Genomic DNA, 18709 nt, shown 5'->3' with positions numbered 1-18709 from the left:
AGAAAACCTAAGAAACACCATCCTGTACGTCAGTCTTGGGAAAGAAATTATTACTAAGTTCTTAAAAGCAATTGCCACAATAAAAAAATTGACAAATGGGACCTAATTAAACTAAAGAGTTTCTGCACAGCAAAATAACCATTAATACAATGAACAGCCCACAGAATAGGAGAAAATATTCACAAACAACACATCTGACAAAGGTCTCATATCCAGAATCTGTAAGGAACTTAACCCAATAAGCATTAAAAAATGGGCAAAAGACATGAACATATGCTTCTCAAAGTAACACAAACAGCCAACAAATATATATTTTAAAACGTTCCACATCACTAATTGTCAGAGAAATGCAAATCCAAATTTTAATGTGATACTATTTCATACCAGTCAGAATAGCTATTATTAAAAAGTCACAAAATAACAGATGCTGGCAAGGCTGCCAAAAAAGGAAACACTTACACACTGTTAGTGGGAATGCAAATTAGTTCAGCCACTGTGGAAAAGAGCTTGGAGATTTCTCAAGGAACTTAAAGCAGAACTACTATTCAACCCAGCAATCCCATTACTGGGTATATAACCGAAAGAAAATGAATTATTCTACCAAAAACACACATACACTTTTCCTGTTAATTGCAGCACTGTTCACAATAGTAAAGATATAGAGTCAACCTAGGTGCCCCTCACTGGTGGACTGGATAAAGGAAATGTGGTAGATGTACACCATGGAATATACAAAGGCATAACAAAGAATAAAATCATGTTCTTTGCTTCAACAGGATGGAGCTGGAGGCCATTATCCTAAGAATTAACACAGGAACAGAAGACTAAATACTAAATATCATATGTTATAACTTATAAGTCGGTACTAAACATTAGGTACTCATAAATATAAATATGGCAACAGTAGTAACTGGGAACTACTAGAGTGGACAGGAGGGACAGAGGTGGGAAGGGTTGAAAAGCTATCTATTGGGTACTATGTTCAGTATCTGGTTGATGCGATCTTAATTTCAGCATAATGCAATATATCCAAGTAACAAATCTGTACATGTGCCCCCTGAATCTAAAATGAAAGTTGAAAAAATATTAAACACAAAAATAATAAATATGACATAAACATTAAATTCATTCTCAGTTTTGAATTTCCTCTCTAAAATTTAATAATGGTATCTTTCTAAAACATTAATGTTATAAATACTTGAGACTGCTTATCATATTTAACATCTGAAACATGATAGTAGATGAGCAGAATCTTAATTCATCACTCATAATAGCAAAGGGCTTACTGTACCATTTTGTGAACTCAAGTGGAGTATATTTTATTTTGATATTTAGTCAACAGAGATGGGGATAAAATAACTCCAGTGACTTATCTGTAAAGGCCTTCTAATTAAATATTCTAACTTTATTAAATATTATAATTAAAATACCATATCAACTTTTATATTGGAGAAAATATATGATACGAAATATTTTTGAGACCTAGAACAAAAATATTATCATTCTTAGTTTTTTGAGAGACACATGAAAAACCAATGTAATATTTGTCATTTTGTGTCCAAGATGATAATCCTTCTAAAAAGCATGATAGTATAGAAGTGTTAAGGATTTTATATGTAGTTAAGAAGTGTTACATGTAATTTAAAAACATGGGTTTTATTAATGAAATATAAATGAAATATAGTTTAAAAAGATAAACGCCATTTGAATGTGTCTTTACTCCTATTATGCTGATTATCAAAACAGATACCTTTTTATTTAAGCAGCTAAAGTTCAACTTTTGCCACTTCCTTTTCTCTCTTTGCCTGCCAACAGTTTCTGGGATTTAAAGAGATATACAACTTTAAATGTTTGATGGACCAACATTCCTGTTTTAACCTAACTTTAAATACCAAAATGCTTCAGAATCAGTAATAGGTGAGGGACTGCCATTATTTCTTATTAATGCATTTCCATGTTAACAAAACATTTCAAAAATAGAGAAACTTCTTATGTTCTCTCATATTATAGATTTTCTCAGATCCCTTAGTGCTCATGTCTTACAAATGTTAAGATATTGTAAAAGACTGCTCTCTGTACTATTCATTTAGAGAAACCAACAATGTTATTATAAAACAGCTGGTTTAACTACAGGAGAGAAGTACAAATTGGCCTCAGGTATGAAACTACTGCGACAGGGAGCAGCAAAACAAGGCGAGATGCTGAGGAAAAACACTATGGCAGCTGCACTGGTGGGAAGGTGCCTTAGGATATAATGATAGGAAATGTTTTTTAAAAACATTTTTAAAAGATCCTGGCAGTAGAAAAACCAACTCAGCTTTTAGCGTTAAGGAGCTATCGTCAGAATGAGAGCATAGTAGCCTAGTAATTCATTAGGTTATAAAACTTCTGTAACCTAGTTGGGAAACACAAGTAACTAATAGTCCTATTTAACTTTTTTTTTTTTTTTTTTGAGATGCAGTCTTGCTCTATTGCCCAGGCCGGAGTGTAGTGGTGCCATCTTGGCTCATTGTAACCTCTGCCTCCCGTGTTCAAGCGATTCTCCTGTCTTAGCCTTCCGAGTAGCTGTGATTACAGGTGTGAGACACCACAACTGGCTAATTTTTTGTATTTTTAGTAGAGACAAGGTTTCACCATGTTGGTCAGGCTGTTCTTGAACTCCTGACCTCAAGTCACCTGCAAGCCTTGGCCTCCCAAAGTGCTTGGATTACGGGCATGAGCCACCATACCCAGCCTTATTTAACTTTTTAAATTAAGATTTTCTTAAACTCAAATTTAATCCATACATATCTTGATCATTAAGACTCATCACATTGGGTAAGAGTAAGTTGTCTTGGTATAGTGTTGGAAAGTATTAAGTATCTTTATTATTTTTTTTCATCCTCTAGACCATTATATGGGGGAGATGGAGTGGGAAAAGTAATATAAAGTAATGTAAATGTGACATTGTAAGTGTAAATATGTAAATGCGGTAGTCCTCCGTTATGTGTGAGAGACATGTTCCAAGACCCCAGTGGATGCCTGAAGGGGTGAATAGTACCAAACCCACTTGCTGTCTATTGAAACACATTTCTATTCCTGTCTTCTATCCACAAATTGAATGCATTTTCCAACCCAACTAAGTACTTTTCATGGACTTTGGCCACAAGTTTTGCAGTTTGAAGTGCAACAGCAAAAGTAGCACAAATTTATTTTACACTTTCCACAATTTCATAGACAGAAGATTGATTCTTACTAGAGATCTTAGCAAACTCAGTCTATGTTTTTTTCTTTTTCTTCGTTTTTTTCTCCTCTTCTTACTTCAAGAACTTTCACTTTTTCATTTACAGGAAGTAAGTTATGGCTTCTCTTTGGTAGATCTCTAGTCCCAGCATCACTACTCTTGCCCTTTGGGGTCCATTATTAAATAAAGTAAGAGTGACGTAAACACGAGTGCTGTGATACTGAAGCAGTGGGCTTGATAACTAAAAAGGCTACAGACTGATTAAAGAGTGGGAATGTAGACAGTGCGGAGATGCTGGACAAAGGAATTATTCATGTCTGGCGACAGAGTGAGATAGTGGAAGAGTTAAGAACACTATTCAGAAGGCCTGCAATTAAAAACTTAGAAATTGTTTATTTCTGGAATTGTCCATTTAATACTTTGGACCATTTTTTAATATTATAGAAAGCAACTGAAACTGTGGAAAGCAAAGCCAATGATAAGTGGGGACTGCTGTATGACGTTGCCTTCTCCATATTAAAAACCTTCAGGACCCTTTCTCTGAATCTAGAATGAAATGTATGGTCTTGACATGGTTTCCATGGCTTTCACACTCTGGGTCATGCATCACTCACTGCATTAGCATCACTGCTCTTCTGAAGGTCATGGTATGGTCCATTCTTATGTTTACAATGTCCAAAACTTACTGCTCTATCTCATGCCTGCCTTTGCATTATTGACTATATTTTCTTCTATTTAGAAAGCCCATACTGCTTCTTAACTGCCTGTTGAACTTCTGCCCATATTTAAAGCCTATTGCATGAACGTTCTTTTCTGTGAATGCTTTTCTGATCCACTCAGACATGATTGATCATTCTTTCCTGTGGAATCCCAAAAGTCAGTGATAAAGATCCTCTATTATAGCTGATGACACAGTCATATGCTTAGATTTTCATTGTTTCTAGTAGATTTTAAGTCCAAATTCTAGTCTTAATTTCTGTTGTTCTTTCTTCTTACGCATATCTTATTCTTTACCTCCTTGATTATTTTTCTCTTTTTTTTTAATTGTTATTTTTCTGACTCCATGTCCGAAAAATTAAAAGTGCATGTCCAGGCCAGGCACAGTGGCTTACACCTGTAACCTTAGCACTTTAGGAGGCAGAGGTGGGAGGATTGGCCTCAGAGTTTGAGACCAGCCTGGCAACATAGTGCGAACCTGTCTCTACAAAAAAAATATTTAAAAAGTGCATGTCCAGATTTAAGTGACAACCTTAGAATTTGTTTCTGGGAGCCATTATTTCCATTGCTTATCTCTATTGATAAGTAATTCCTCTACTAACTAATCATATTTTTCACTGGTAAATTTGGCACTAAATACACACATATATATATAAGTATAGATCTTTCCATGAAATAGGTAAATACGGTGCAGTACTGACTTTCACACAGTCCTTTTTTCTTCCAGCCTCATAAAGAATAAAGAAAAAGTGCATTTGTTATGAATAGCACTTATTTTGGTAACCATAAATTGATATGTCAGTTTTAGCCTTTTTATAGCAATATGACAAATAACATCAAAGGGTGGCCTTAGGAAAAATTATGCTATAAAATTCCCATACAACCGAAATAAAAGAACTACCCCCCAGAAAGATAGGTATAAATTGATTTCAACCTCATTTATTTTATATCTAATGGCATATTATGTTTAATGAATAATAGCTTATAAGAAGGAAATACACCAAGAATGAAAATGAGATTAAAAAATCATGCACATCAGAATCTTAGAATATCAAAGTATAATATATCTTAAGTTAAAAAGGTAATGTAGCCAATGTTTTTCACTAGATATTATAAGAACGTCATATGTTAATAAGTGACATACTAAAGATAAGGTACAAACAAGATAAACTTATTTTTTTAAACTGCTCATGAAATGATCCCATATAAACATTTTCTTCTGGGTTTCTGAACAGATTTGTAGCTTTGACACCTGGATTTTACCTACACAGTGACAACTTCTGTTACATGTTCAATTAATGAATTAATGAATGACATTCATGTGGGTCAGATGGAACAGTATGGAATAAACAAAAATACAGTTGTGTGGATTTGTGACACAACTTTACATTGTGTCATTTGTTATTGATTGACCACACACGAAGATCATGACAGATAATAAAATGTATACCAATTCAAGTGAAGTTTTCTAGAGTCGTACAACTGGGCTGTATTCAATTACCACAATCAATATTTAGATGAAGACACTGGTGATGCACTGACTGACCAACTCAGTACAAAGGCTAGGATAAATAACTGAATAAGCTGAATGACAGAGTCATAATTTTGAAAGATTTTGATAGGCATGAAAATGTAGAGAAATACAGCAACATTGAATTTGAAAAAAAAAATAAATGTCAACTTCTGCATGTGTTCTGGGTGGGAATATAATCATACGGCCTTCTTTGTAAAAATGAAGTTTTGAATGAAAAGACTAAGAAGGGTCATTTCCAGTTCAGATTCCTCAACATCTCTGATCCCAAGTGCACCTTCTTTCAGCCCTCTTGCCTCCTTTCCCATTACCCTTAAAGGCGGGGAGTGTAGCACTCCTGAGGCTCTCACTGGAATGGGAATGAATCTCTTTTCCCTGAATCCCCTGAAGGCAGATGCCATCCTTGAGAATTAACAAGTCAACATACTTAACTTTAAGCAGAAAACATTAATGTGTTTTTTTTATAAGGACACACAAAATTTGTATTTCAATCCCCACCGTAGCCAACTTCACAGTGAAAGTGCTTTCCTCCTCACTCTTCTACACCCTATTTCTGACCAGAAGAAGGAGCATTTTGCTTTTTGCCAAATGAGAAGTGCATTCTGGAAACCCTTGATGCCTGCACCACACCTTGAGTTGTCTCTCTGGGTTCTCTCAACTATTTATTTTTCTGTGGTGCAACAAGTGCCAGAGAAGAAAAATTCTGCCTGAATCACAGGATATATGTATGTAAGTAAGGAAGTGAGTTTTCATTAATATCATTGATACGATTTTGTCTTCTCCAAGTAGAGGAAAGGAAGATGAGTATTGAAGGCATGCAGTGTGGTGTAACTACCAGAGATGAGGCCAGACACTAGGTGTGGGAGGAGGCTATGAATTCTTAATAATGCTAATCTTCAGTGATGTGGTGAATTAACAAATATAAGTTTGTGAAATAATAAACTTGGCTAACTTTCTCATGAAATCTGTTAGTAAGATTGCTTCATGGTAATTTTGGTACTTTAGTAGTCTTGTCTGTTGTATTATTTAACCTGGCTATATTACTAAATTAATTTAAGGTATAGGTCACTCAACAACCCACAAATTGTTGCTGCTAAAGTTGAATAAAAGCAATCCTGAAACTTTTTACCAAGATGATCCTTAAAGAGAGTGTATCTCACTTCACACAAAGGCATTAAACATAGTGTATAATTTGCTTGACCTGAAAATCTGGGAATTACTATCTGTTGCCTTGAAAAATCAAACATTTCAATAAAATAAAATCGGTATGCAAAGAGCTTAACAAGCTTAAGACAAAAGACTCTATGTTAAAAAAATAATAATAAAAATCTTTTGGAGAAGAACATAAATTGATTTAATCATGAATGCAATTGAACTTTCTAATGGATATATTTAGAAGATTATTAGTTTGGAATTGATTTTTCAGTTGGAAATCATCAGTAAAAAATTCTCTTTAAGGTTAAAAAGAAGGCATTTTAATCTGCATTCAAAATTAACAAAGTGAAATATATGCAGAGCAATATGGCACTAACTAAATTTTTTAAAAAACACAATATGTATTTTTTTCACTGAAACTATCACTTCTTTCATATAAGGAAAGGAAACTCAATTTGTGTTCTGTGGAGAAATCAGCCATTTGAAAAAGTGTGTGCTTAGCCTCAGTCATTAGAACAGAACTTCTTATGTGATAAGTAGAGAAATAATTATTTTCTTTTTAGATTGAGAGGTTTTTTGACTCTTTATGGCTGTCCTTTGTCATCTGGCCTGGGCCAGAAAAAGATGAAGTCACAGTGAATATTATTATTTTGGAATAAAGGCTGAGGAAGAATTTCATAATTCTTTACATTTTGTTCATGCATTTGACTGCCTCCTTCCAGCTAGAATGTAAAATTTTGGAGGATATATATTTAAATTTTATATATCCAGACCCAAGAAAAGTATCTGCATAGATATTCATTAAATATTCATTAAGTAAATAAAAGAAGGAGCATAGGAAGAATAGATTGCAAAAATATAGGGACAAAATAAAAAATATGCACAAAATTTTGGAAGGTTTTCACAAAAGTAAACGTTGTTAGAACAACGACCTTTCTAATAAGGATTTTGAAAGTCATCATTGTTGAAGATCTGGAAGATGATGCCCTTATTTAGCTTTAAAGATAGCAAGCTAAGTACTAGAAAGTATACAGCAATTAAAAATTTCATTTTTTCTCAGAACTCAGAATTCTTCATTCTTCCACACACTTTACTTTTATCCAATCCACAGTTTTCTAAGCTCATGTCCTACAATAATCTTTTCCCATGGATTTTAATATCTTGGCTTAATTAAATACTTAAAGTTAAAAACATAGCACTTAAACTATGACTTATACTTAAAGACTGCCGTTTCTAAATCTCCAGCTTCAACTTCTCAAGGACTGCAGACCAGCATCACCAACTCTTTAGTAAAAGTAATTGCTTTGATGACTCCCCCCAAAAATGAAATACATCAAACTCTTCTTTTTTTTCTTTCTCACACAAGCCTATGGTTCCTTTTCTTTCTTATAAAAAGATGACATCACCAATAGGTCATTTGCCCAATCTAGGATCTAGTAGCCAGTTAGTAACTGTGCCAAATCTATTACTAGATCTAGGTACCAAAGCTAGCACCTTCTCTCTGCCTGACTACTGCAATGACCTTCGTTTAAGATCTCTTAGTTTCCTAACCAAAGGATTACAATAAATTGCTAATGGAGCTCCCATCTTCCAGTTCTTTCTGACCAGGTTACTGTCCCCATTGATTCTATAGTGATCTGTCTAAAATACAAATGTGACTAGTTCTATTGAAAAAAAAGAAACTTTTAGTCATTATTTTTATGCCTATGTGGAAATGTCCAATATTTCAACAAGCCATACACTGCACTTCCTAATATTAGGCATCACAAATCCTTTTTGCTTCTGTCGTGCTACTCTCCATTGTGAACAGTGTTTTGCTTTCAACATAATAAACTACACAGAAATCTCTAAATATGTCAATTGTTTTACTACACTAAGCCAATCTATGTTTTTCTTGTTTTCCATGACCATTTTCCCAATATTCATCTCTTATTCTATTATTTGTCTTAAATTCTACATGAAATGTCACTTTTAAGTAAAAAAAAATTACTCGTCTTTCAAAGCACATTGTGCATAATTCTGTTGTAGCCTTTATTATACTCTTATTGATTATTGGTTGATAGACTTTTCTGTCATTTAAAAGGGTATATTCTTTTTAGGCTGGAAGCTTTTCGGATTCCAATTTTGATCTGTTTCTGGTGTCCTCTGATTCTATGTACTCAATTAATTTTTATAAATGCATGAATAAATTACGATGAGTGTTATGAACTAAAATGCATGCCCCTAAAATTCATATGTTGAAGCCTTAACCCCCCATGTGACTGTATTTGGAAACAGGACCTTTATAAAATAATTAAGCCATTAATAAGACTATAAGAGTGGAACATTCATCTGATAAGGCTGGTGCTTGTGTAAGAAAAGAAAAAAAAACAAAACAAAATACCAGATTTCTCTTAGCCATGTGAGGACACAGTGAAAGGGAGCTGTCTTACCAGGAATCATAGATGTACCCTTGATCTTGGACTTCCCCACCTCTAGAACTGTGAGAAATACATTTCTGTTGTTTAAGCCACCTAGTCTGTGGGATTTTATTATGGCAGACAGAGCAAAATAAGACAATAAATTTGGAAAAGAAAAATAGCTCCCAGTATAGCACAGCAACAATATTAGCATTTATGCTATTTTAGGCAACCTGGTCATAGGTATATGTGTGCCCTAGAAAAATGGAGCTGTGTATGAATTGAAACAGCTATATGTGTAAACACTTTTTGGGGGCTTAAATAACCAGGTTCAATGCAGCTCTAATGTGACTGACTCTTTGACTAACACTGGAACATCAGATATTTGAGTACACTAGTGAGGTAAGTGATGATACTGAAGAAGACATTGTTTGCAACTTGAATAAAGTGTCAAAGATCAGGGTTTTTCTTTTTTCTTTCTTTCTTTGTTTTGTTTTGTTTTTTTTTCTTTTTTTGAGATGGAGTCTCGCTCTGTTGCCCAGGCTGGAGGTCAGTGGTGTGATCTCAGCTCACTGCAATCTTGGCCCCCCAGGTTCAAGCAATTCTCCTGCCACAGCCTCCCAAGTAGCTGGGATTATAGGTGCCCACCACCATGCCAGGCTAATATTTGTATTTTTAGTAGAGATGGGGTTTCACCATGTTGGCCAGCCTGCTCTCGAACTCCTGACCTTAGGTCATCCACCCACATCAGCCTCCCAAAGTGCGGGGATTACAGGCATGAGCCACCGTGCCAGCCTGGGTTTTTCTATAGAAAGTCTGGGGCCAATACTTGGACACATAATTGCTCTTTATAATTTTCTGAATTATTTTGTGAAAAAGAATCTAATAACTCAAGATTCCTGAAATCCAACATTTGGAAATATTAATATTAACAAAGTTAAATGTGTATCCAGATGTTAATGAAGTAAACCTTCATAGTATATATGCATTGATTAAATTGGCGTAGTACCTCAGATAGAGTCTTGTTTTAAGTAACCATCATTATCTAACAAGTATTTGCAATGTCTTTGTGTCAAAACTCATAGAAGTGATTTTAGTGACACATAATAACATATAATATGTTTATTTCTTAATTTTTAAATAATTTTCTTATTCTATGACTATTAAAGTGTTCTCAATTTTAATTGTAGAAGAAATTGCAGAATAAAAATATTCATTCTTACTATTTTGGTGAACAAATTTCCAGGAATGCAAATACCAGATTTCAGGATCTGAACATATTTTAATCTTTTGTTACATACTGCCATACTTCCTTTGGTAATAATGTACAAATCTACCTGTGAAAAAAACAGCATGTAAGTGTACCCCTGTTCCCAATATTTATTTATAGAACCTTTTTAGATGGACATTTTGATTGACTAAAAAGTCATATTTGGATATTTCAACATGTAGTATTTTATATTATTAATATGTTTACATGTTTTCTTATGTGCATGGCTGTTTATATTTCTTGTTTTATATACTCTTTTTTTATTCTGCTTTTTAAATTGGTCTTTATATATCAAGGTTATTACTGGGTGTCATTTATGCTGCAATTATTTTTCCCCAGTTTGTAGTTTGCTTTTTACATTTTGTTACAGTGTTTTCTGCCCTTACTTTTTGAGGTTTTTCTTGTTAATTATTTTGGAACAAGTAAAGCACAGAAAAGAAAATCTTTAGTTCTGCCTAAAAGGACAAGGAAAGAGAGGAAAGTTAAATAAAGACCTCTTTCTGGAGATGGTAGGTGACCAAATTATTGAAATACACATAGATAATCATATACAGGGTGTGGACCAGGGTAGTTAGTCCAGAAAAAAGAGGCCTACATCATGTTATGTTTTGAAAGGGCAGCAATTAATAGAAATTGAATTGGAAGACTAGTCACAAGGCATGGCATAAAGAGTCTTATACTAAACAATTGAAGTTTATGCTGAAACATTAGAAACCATTAGACGGTATTGAAATAATTCAATTTATATTTTAGAAAGATTACTGATAGAAATGTGGATGGATGAAGTGGAAGTGGATAGCCTCAAAGTCCAGAAACTCAAGCTGTTGTAAAAATCCAGGGTAGTAGTGACGAGGCTCTGAGCCACTAGAGTAGGAAAGGGAATTAGAGCAAGAGTAGATCCACAAATATTTTAGAGGTAAGATAAATAGGTCTTGGTAATGAAAAGAACATGGAGAAAGAGAGTTTAAAAGGAACCTAGGATGATTTCAGTTTTTCTCACCTGAATAGGTACGTAGCATTGCCACTCTCTAATAGTCTTCAGGACAACTATGGAGGTGGTATAGGTAATTTACAAAAACAAGCTGTTTTGACTTAGGTCTTCAACAGTATAGTTTGGGTTGCCATAGTTCTTTACTTTCCTTAATCTGTTCTGGTTTTCAACATAATAGTAAAGTTTTCAGTGTGAGATAAGTGTGTATTTTTGATATCACTGTTAGTGCTGAACTTAAGAAATTCTTTGTCATGTACTGGAGGCATTTGGATACAGACAGGAGGCAAGGATATACTGGGGTAAAAAAGCGCAGTACCCCAGCAAAGGGCACACCCTCAAGCCCGGAAACCCACAGCTCTAAATGGGGACAGGAATACCCATTTTTGCACCCAAATGTTGGCTTTTGGCCCGTCACACCCCCTTATCCTGTACACATATAGACCCCAAACTCCAGGCTCCACAAGCAGGTAAGCAGATGAGACAAAAAGAAGAGCAGCAGAGTGGCAGAGCAGCAGAGAAAGAGAGAAAAGAAGGAGCACCTGAACTTCAAGAGGAGTTTGGCTGGGGACAGTCGGAGAGGAGATTGGCTGCGGGAGGGCCAAACTCCAGGGGAACATCATCTTCCCACTCCATCTCCTTTCCACCTCTCCATCCATCTCACTGAAAGCCACCTCCAACACTCAATGAAACCCCCACATTCACCATCCTTCAAGTCCATGAGTGACCTGATTATTCCTGGGCACCAGACAAGAACCTGGGCACCAAGAGGGCACTAAACTGGCTAACACTTAAGCCGTCTATGGAAGGCAGAGCTAAAAGAGCACTGTAAGATGCCCACTGGGGCTTCAAAAGTCGCAGGTACCCACCCCTAGGAACTACCATGGTGCCTGAGCCCAAAAGCACTCTCCCCAGCTCCTGCACCTGCCCATCTGTGGGCTCCCCCTCTCCAGCAGATGAGCCACACCCCTGTTGCATATCCTGTGATGGGGGTCAGGGAACTCTCCTGTTTCAATTCTACCTATTTATTTCTGTTGCCTCACTTGCTGCTACCAACATAAGGGTATTTCTTTTTCTCGGTTTCTACCAATATAACATTATGGTAGTACAAAGAAAAATAAAATGGGAAAAATTTCTAAGGCCTTATAATGGGCATTTGTAATCTACATGATGCTTTACTATCCCATGTTTTGGGCATTGTTTATTTGCTTCTGCCAGTCCAACAAGGGAATGCCAAGCCCAGTGAATTAGCTTTACCTAGGATTGTTTTGGGAAAATTCTTGCAGGAACCTGGTAAGCTTCACGATTTTGCCTGGACACATCTGGACACTCTTCTTGCTGGACATGTGATTGCTTCTCATATCCCCAAAATTCTGTGCATCTTCTTTTCCTTTCCCACCTCTCTTTGCTTCTCTGCAGTAGCTGAAGAACTATAGGGCTACAATTGAAGATTTAGCTTTTGCTCCTCTTACAGAGATATTGTTTAAGGAACGGACAGCAAAAGATCAGAACAGATTTTCAGATTATTTTGGCATGTCAAAATAGAAATTTTTAGAAGCACTGGGTATCATTAGTCTGGATTTTGAAACAAATGTTGTCTGGAATTATGGAGTTCAGAGTCACCTGCAAAGAGTTGATAGTTGAAACCATGCAAATGGATAAAATTCCTCAAGGTAAGTATGCAAAAGTAGAAGAGTGAAAAGACAATAGAACAAGGGACTCTGTAAAGAATGAGTGGATCAAGAGGTTTTTGTGAGAAATAAAAATAAGGAGTGGTGTGTGGTTTAAAAATTGACAGAAGAAGTAAAAAAGGATAATGTGGCAGAAACCAATGAACGAAACAAACACGCACAAAAACAAAATACAAAATTTTAAGAAGGAACGAAGTCAACAGTGTCCAAAAAAATTAAAAATGTCACCTTAATATTAAACTGCTTATCTATGCAAATATTCTGGGCTAATTTATCAATCATTTATTTCCAAAAATTCTTTTCATTTGGAGCTTTTAGTCCAGTTTAGTTCAATAAAGCACAAAGGACAAAATGGAAAATGATTACAAAGAAAAAGCACTGCAATGTTTCTTTATTGTTTCCATACTTAATATTGATCTATGGTGTGCCAATGACAAACCTCTCTGGCCCATAGAGCTCACTATTTGTTAAGCATTAGTATTGATGCAACAAACCTTCTCTACTGTTATAATAATTTCTTTTATGTATCATAAGAAGCATAGAAAGTTAATACTTACACATGAATAGAGTAGATTAATGACATCCCCGTTTTTTCAGTATGTCATATGTTTATAAATATAGAACCTTCAAATGTTAGTCAATCATTTGTCTTTATTTTCTGCATTCGCCCTACAGTCAAGTACAAAAAAATTTAATACAATTTTAATGCTGCAAAACCTATGTAAACATTTTTCCTCTGCTATCAAGGTAGATATTCCAGTAAATCAAATTTCTCTGCATTAGGTAAGAGTTTAAATGCTGATTTTATGAAGGGCCATTATGGATACATATCAGATATGCATGATTGTTGTGTAAAATTGATGCATTAAAAAGAACCTCTGCATTTAAACAAAAAGAGAGATATATCTTCATAAAGATTCTTGTGAAACAGGTCTATTGTATTACAGAAGTACAAATAATAACAGACTTTATGACTTGTCATAAAATATTTATTGTACACATTTCTTCTACATCATAATAAAATGTTTATTCCAAATTCAATATGTAAAATTCATACAAGTATGATTTAGTCTACTTACATAATTCCTAAATTTAACCTTTAAACATTTCATGGAAATCTTATAAGTATCCATATAAACTCTCACATTTTGGGGTACCTAAAAAGTGATAGCATTAACAATGTTGTGTGATAATATGTATATCCTTGATTAGCTTAGTGAAGGCAGTTGATATGATTCTGCACAAGAAAAATAAAGAAAAATTCTGTAGGTTCAAAATGTCATTGGAGAGTTGATCACTCAAGCAATATTATTTTTTAAATCTTTGATGAAACAAATGCTGTGTTCATCAAAGTGGGTAAATCTTTTATCAATTATAGTGAGACTCTAATATAAAATCCCAGTATAAATAGATGTGAATTGAAAAGAAATCACTGAAAGTCATCCATGCTGCCCTTTGTCCCTCCCTGTTTATTTAAGAACAGCTGCAAGGAGCAGGCCTATAGCTATGCTGAGGAGTTTTGTTGTCTCTATAACTGTATGTAATTGTTATGTCAACTTATGCCATGCAATCCTAATAATAAAATAAATTTTCATAGCAGCTTCATTTTGGAATTAATTGTAATAGAGTAACTATTTTGATTTGTGGTCACCAGAGAGTAAATTTACCAAATTGTTTTCAGTATGGTGGAATTAATAGCCATGTCTAAAATCATCATATCAATTTTTAGTTGAAATCAATTAAATGTCAGGTAAAGAAAGAGTTTGTGCAAACATAGTTCAAATTTTGAGTGAGAATAATAAGGTAGAATTGATTCAACCACCATTTCTGTTGGAAATTACAACATCACTAGGTGACAGGAATTTTTCGGCTCCATTGTAATCTTGTGGGGACACCTCATAAATATCGTGTTTGGTTGACCGACATGTCACTATGCAGCACATTACTGTATTTTTATTGAGGACTTATAGTGTGCTAGGCAGTATCTATGTGCTTTTGTATATTATTTTTCTTCATATAATACACAGAGGAAGATAATGAGGTAGATGTTAATATCTCCACAGCTGAACGTTTCAGATTCAATGAAGTTATGTAACCTATTCAAGATCATGCAGCTAGTATGGGAGGATCTGAGTTCAAACAAGGTCTGTCTGATTGTAGACCCAAACCAATGCTTTCTGACTCCAAATCAGAACCCTTTCAAGAATACCACTCTAGACAAATTATTAAAAGGTGAAACATGCAAAAGCTAATTTGGTTCCTTTTAAACCCTAGCTTTCTAGTACTGATGAGCAAAGAAGGATTTAAGATGGAGTTCAAGCTTCAGGGCTTCTTCCCTGCAGGGACATTTTCTTAAGGAACTCCTGAATCTCATCTCAGTTGTACAAGATTTAGGCATTTTAAGTCTTAATTATAACCATAAGACTGAATCCTTCATAAATTAAAAAAAAATCAAACCAAGGAAGAAGATCATTCATGGAAAAAATATCCAGAGGAAAATTACCAAATTGCCATGAATGGTTAAGGATTTGTCAGTTTCTTACAAGTGGCAGGGATAACAGAGTTTGGAAGGGAGTCCAGCCTAGACCCTTGAAAATAAGTGACTTTGATGATCAACCTCTGTGATTCAGGTTGTGTCTTCCTAGAAGCAGACTAGGGGAGTGTACTTTGAATCAAAGCCTGTGGACCAGAGAGAAAGAATCAAGATTGGGCAGAGGGAGAAGTTGGGCTGCAATGCAGGCCAGACAGCTTCAATATTCACGGTCCTGGGAATTAGGGTAGGAAATCATGGGAGGCCATTTTCGGATTCTGCCTAACTCACAAGCCATATGGTTTCTGTCACAACTACTCAACTTTGCAAGCTGTAGTGCAAAAGCAGCCAGAGAAAATATATAAATGAATGAGAATGGCTGTTTTCCAATAAAACTTTATTTATAAAACCAGGAGGTGAGCTGGTTATCATCCATGGGCCATAGTGCCAACCCCTGGTCTAGTCAAATAGTAAAAGCAGAATCATTAGAAATAGATTCACATTAAATGCATACTGAATGAGAGCCAGTTGAACAAACCCCAGGCAAGAGAATTCTGGGCATAAGAACCATTATGTCAAGTATCTGCAATATCACAAATTATTCACTTGAGAGAAAATGCTAGAAAACGAGATTTCTGTATCCAGCAAAATGCCTTCAAAGGTGAAATTCTGAGTTCCATAATAAGTGTCTGCTCTTACTAGAGAGCTTCTATAAAAGGTGACAACCAGAGGACATTTATAAGTGCTATCCTCAAGTTTTAGACAACTGTGGGTCAGGAGTCTTTGAAATTAGCGATTCCATAAAGTAATGTGAGAAGATACAATTTAGTTAAGCAATTATAAAATGAAAAAATAAAGTACAAATAATAAATTAAATTTCCTGATAGATCAAGAATTACATTTCTAGGCTGGGCGTTGTAGCTTATACCTGCAATCCCAGCATTTTGGGACGCTGAGGCAGCAGGAGCCCTTGAGGCCAGGACCAACCTGGGCAACATAGTGAGACCTTGTCTCTACAAAAATAAAAATAAAAATAAAAATAAAAATAAAAATAAAAATAAAAATAAAAATAAATTAGCCAGCCATACTACGCGGGAGGCTGTGGCAGGAAGATTGCCTGGTCCCAGGAGCTCAAGGCTGCAGTGAACTATGATGGTACCACTGCACTTCGGCCTAAGTGACAGAGTTTCTACAAAAAGGAAGAATTACATCTCTATAGCCAAGTATTAACTAACATGAGGACACTAGCAAACACTAGAGACATTGCTATTATCATGTTATGCCATATAGGAATGAGAATTATATATCTACTTATACAATTCATAATAATCTCTTCTATTATCTAAATTAATGTTTATTTTATTTATTTGCTAAAATATAAGTTTATTTGTGCTATTTGCATCACTTTATTACTTTATAGATTGCATAGAAATAAAAGAAGCAATTAAATAATTATATAGAAATATAAAATTTTCTGGACTTGTGATGAGAACTAAAGACTTTTAGATTATACTTTGCTTAAACTGAGAAACAATGTTTTTCGTGTTTATTATTTAAGTACTTCTAACCCCATAGCACTTAAAATAATGTCTGGCCATAGTAAGTGCTCGATTAATATTTAAAAAAATTTTCTCTGCTAACAACGACAATTGTTCTCTGCTAACAACAATAGAATAGTTGTTATTCTAATTGACTTCAGTGCTGGTTATTAGAAACCCCAGGAGTTCCTGGTCTATCAGTGGGCATTTGTACACACAGATCTTACATGAAGATTGTAAAAATATCAAATAGACTGTACTATTCAATTGAGCTTAGCTCATTTTCCTGATACAGAGACAAGGTATTATTTAAAAAATAATGATTTGATCTCATGTATCTGTTCCTTACTCCTTGAACAATGGGTCCTCTCTATATAAAGCCAGAAACAAATTTTTCTTCCAATTTTCTAATTCAGACCTATCTTTTTATTATATCTTGTGAATTCTTTAGGGGATAATCAGGATAACTATGTCATTAGCCTAAATTCTCTTTTTATGAAAAACATACCTTAGCTGAGTAGCAAGTGATTACGTATAGCAAAAATGATGAGAAAGTATTACATTACACTTACTGTGTTATATATTAGATCTTTCAACAATTCTGATCCTAAGAACCTCAAAGCATTAATGTTATGGGAATTTTTCTCTGACTATACTGTTTACTCAACACATTTACTAAATTTTTAATATAAAAATATAATTTTCCAGTTTCATTTTACTTCTTCTGAACTAAGTATAATCTTACCTGAAAACATGTTAAAATTGATCATGCTTTACCTGCATTCTGACATATTTTGTACAAAATAAACAATTCATATTTATTACATAAATTAATTTTTCATTATTTAAACTTTAACAATTCACAAATAGATGATAGATAAAATGCAATGATTTTAATAGCAATCTCTGAAAGAATCTCCAGTTTAGGGACACGGTTTTTAGGTCATGTTTTAGTTGGCATTCAACCAGAGAAACAAAGTAGGAAAATATGGAAAAATGTATTTCGAGAAATTGGCTTATGCAGTTGTAGGGGCTGGCTAAGCAGATCCAACATCTGTAGGGCAGTCAGTCAGGAAGGGAAAGTCATAATTAGGCTGAAATCTCATGGGCATGATGCGAACATTGTAGTCTACGGGCAGTTAGGAAGGAAGATACAGAATGAAAGGGAGAGGAGCTGCTGACTCAAATCCTCATTGGAAACACTGATCTCAGGGAAGGCCTGAGTTCCCTTTTAAAATGTTTCTAACTTAATCAGAATCACCTAGGATAATCTCCCTTTTGATTAACTTAAAGTCAACTGATTAAAGACTTGAATTACTTCTGCAAAATCTCTTCACTGTAGCATCTAGCTTAGTGTTTGAATAGCCATAAGAAGGTGTGCACACGCTTCAAAATGGCCACCCTTCCATCCTCCAACTCTCACAAGAGAGGGTCTCTAGTAGCATATCATAACATTCTAGAATCAATCATCCCAGAAACATCCTACAAAGGGGACTGTAGTTTAGCCTTGCCACATTTACTGTAGTTTAGCCTTGCCACATTTACCCATCAAAACACCATCACAGATTGAAGTACATTGAGCTCCATAGAGATAGTGCCAGGGCAAGTGAGAGCAGCAGAGGCACTGGGCAACGCTCTGCCTCACTGAGGAAAAATAACTAAACATG

This window comes from Pan paniscus, chromosome 1, assembly GCF_029289425.2.
Source record: "Pan paniscus chromosome 1, NHGRI_mPanPan1-v2.0_pri, whole genome shotgun sequence".
Classification (NCBI taxonomy): Eukaryota; Metazoa; Chordata; class Mammalia; order Primates; family Hominidae; genus Pan; species Pan paniscus.
The sequence above is the reverse complement of the archived record's forward strand: the minus strand, read 5'-3'. Positions refer to the sequence as shown.